The following is a 3,259-nucleotide window of genomic DNA, read 5'->3' on the forward strand; positions in this document are numbered from 1 at the left end:
AGAGACTGGACGAAAAGATCAGTATATCGTCCAAGTAAACCAGAACTAACTTCCCCAACACTTCCCTGAACACCTCATTGATTAACTCCTGGAAGACGGCCAGTGCGTTGCACAACCCGAAGGGCATCACCAGGTACTCGTAATGCCCGTCAGGTGTGTTGAAGGCCGTCTTCCATTCGTCACCATCCCTGATACGGACTAGATTGTATGCACCCCTGAGATCCAGCTTGGAAAAAAATTTGGCATTGGTCACCTGCGTGAACAAATCGTCAAATAATGGCAAAGGGTAGCGGTTTTTCACTGTGATCTTATTCAGGCCTCCATAATCAATACAAGGATGGAGGCCTCCGTCTTTTTTCTTTACAAAAAAGAAACCTGCCCCTGCTGGTGAACGAGAGGGATGGATGAACCCTTTCGCCAAGTTTTCCTTGATGTATTCCTGCATAGCTAGTTTCTCTGGCCCAGATAGGTTATAAAGATGACCCATACAACCAGATCTCAGATCGATGGGACAATCGAAGGTACGGTGGGGGGGGAGTTTGTCCGCTGACTTAGGACAGAAGACGTCAGCAAATTCTGCGTATTGTCTTGGCACACCTTCAACCTGAATGTTGGTATTACCCATGGTTACATTTGCTAAACAATGATGATAACAATGGGATGACCAGCTCGTTAGCTGACCTGAAACCCAGTCTATCTGAGGCGAGTGAATTTGTAACCAGGGCATGCCAAGAATGATGGTAGAGGTTGCCATATGCAAAACCAGAAATTGCAGACTTTCCCCATGTAAGACCCCCACCTTGAGTTGCAAGTTTGGAGTACGATATAAGGGGTGCCTACTCTGCAGAGGAGAGTCATCTACAGCAGTGACCCTGATCGGTTGATTCAAAGGAAGCATGGGTATTCCCAATTTTTTTAGCAAAATCGTAATTAATAAAATTAGCCGCTGAACCGGAATCAATGAAAGCTTCAGTGGAGACAGTCTGACTTTCCCATGTGACAGAACAGGGAAGTAACAGACGATTGTCATGTAGAGGTAAAGACTGCACGCCTAGGCAGCAGCGTTTCCCGACTTTCTGGGGCAATTCTGCACTCTATGACCCTACTCTGCACATTACAAACAGAGCTGTTCTGTTTTCTTGCGATTCCTCTCTGCCCGCGTTAATTTGAACTGACCAATTTGCATTGGCTCAGGTGGCGGTGAGGCCGGTGGAGAAGTGGTATAGGAGACATATCTGATTCGGTCCTTACCTTGGGTTTGTCTTTGATATCGTAACTGACGATCAACCCGCACTGCCAAAGAGATTGCTTACTCAATGGTTTTTGGTTCAGGATATCTCAACATCAATCCAGAGACTGCGTCTAATAACCCTGGTAGGAAACAATCCAGCAATGCAAAAGCCCCCCACCTGGCCGACACCGACCACTTCCTGAACTCTGCTGCATAAACCTCCACAGAATCCTTGCCCTGGCGCAAGGTTTTCAACTTCCGCTCCGCGGTAGAGGAAATGTCTGGATCATCATAGATTATGGCCATGGAATTAAAAAACTCCTCAACTAGCCTGAGTGCTTCATGCCCTGACTCTAAATTATACGCCCAGGTCTGAGCATCCCCTGAGAGTAAGGTCTTAATAAAGATAATTCTCTGTGCCTCTGTTCCTGACAGGTTAGGCCTCAGTTCAAAATATGACATTACACGATTCTTGAAATTCTGAAAGTCAGATCTATGGCCAGAAAACTTTTCGAGTACAGACATTCTCAAGTCTGTAACTGGAGGGGATCGCACTGAATTTACAGTCGTCTGAAGGACTTGTAGTGACCCAGATATAGCAGAGATCTGGGCCTGCTGACCGTCCATCACTCTGATGAGGTTTTCCACCGAGGTGGTGAGTGTGTCAAGACGACTGCTAAGTGCGTCCATATTGGTTTGGTCTGGCGTTCTGTAACGATTGGTGTCAGCACGCAGAGAGAATCTGATTATTGGTGATCTGCAGTATCACCAAGAATACAGATATATACCTGATTATTGATGATCTGCAGAATCACCGATAATACAGATATATTGCTAACCTCTGGACACCTGAAGCGTGTAAGTGTTTGGTGTAACAGTAGAAATTGGACTACCGGGGTAGCAGGTGGTCCAATAAGTAGAGACAGACTCTACTGCAGTCAAGGACTCCAGGAGAAGGAGACCCTGACTGGTATTGCAGCAGTGCCCCCTCTGAGGAGCAAGGGGCCCCTGCAGGAAGGCTGAGCACCCAAGGGGTGGGTGACAGCCAGAAAGGTCGGGCAGGCCGGGTCGGCAACACACTGACAGGTAAAGTACAAAGACAGGAAACTTATTCGGTATCCAAGGCAAGCAGGGTTTGGCAACGGAATATCAGAAGTGCAAGGTACCGAATCAGAGATCAGAAGAGTGGTCAGGAAAGCAATAAGTCATAACAGATATCAAACAATGCCTAGTCTGGGTGTGAGGTCCGTGGTCTCTACACCCTGGGACTAGTCTGATGTATAACAGAATGATAACACAAGTTCCCTAGTCTGGGTGTGAGGTCCGTGGTCTCTACACCCTGGAACTAGTCTGATGTATAACAGAATGATAACACAAGTTCCCTAGTCTGGGTGTGAGGTCCGTGGTCTCTACACCCTGGAACTAGTCTGATGTATAACAGAATGATAACACAGGTTCCCTAGTCTGGGTGTGAGGTCCGTGGTCTCTACACTCTGGAACTAGTCTGATGTATAACGGAATGATAACACAAGTTCCCTAGTCTGGGTGTGAGGTCCGTGGTCTCTACACCCTGGAACTGGTCTAAGGAATAACACAGATGATACACAGTATTCCTAGTCTGGGGTGTGAGGTCCGTGGTTTCTACATCCTGGAACTGGTCTAATGAATAACACAGATGATACACAGTAAACTGGCTAAGTGTGGATTCCCAGGTCCACCTGGTTCCACCACACTGAAAGATCTGACTAAGGTCTGAGTGCTAACACATAGGCATTCGCAACGCCAGTCAACCAGCAACTGAACAGCAAGAGATATATATAGTGAAGCGCTCTCCAGCGCCACCCAGCTCCCATCAACCAATCAAGTGCTGAGTTGGGATCAGCTGACCGCCTCGATCAGCTGACCCTTCTCCTATTGGAATGAAGAGCCTGTCTTGCGGCGCGCCCGCGCATAGCTCTCCATCTGTGTGCACTACTGGGTCCAGACAAACTAGACGCATGTTGCTGCGGGGAAACCGCCGCTCTGTGC

Source organism: Hyperolius riggenbachi, chromosome 5, assembly GCF_040937935.1.
Source record: "Hyperolius riggenbachi isolate aHypRig1 chromosome 5, aHypRig1.pri, whole genome shotgun sequence".
Classification (NCBI taxonomy): Eukaryota; Metazoa; Chordata; class Amphibia; order Anura; family Hyperoliidae; genus Hyperolius; species Hyperolius riggenbachi.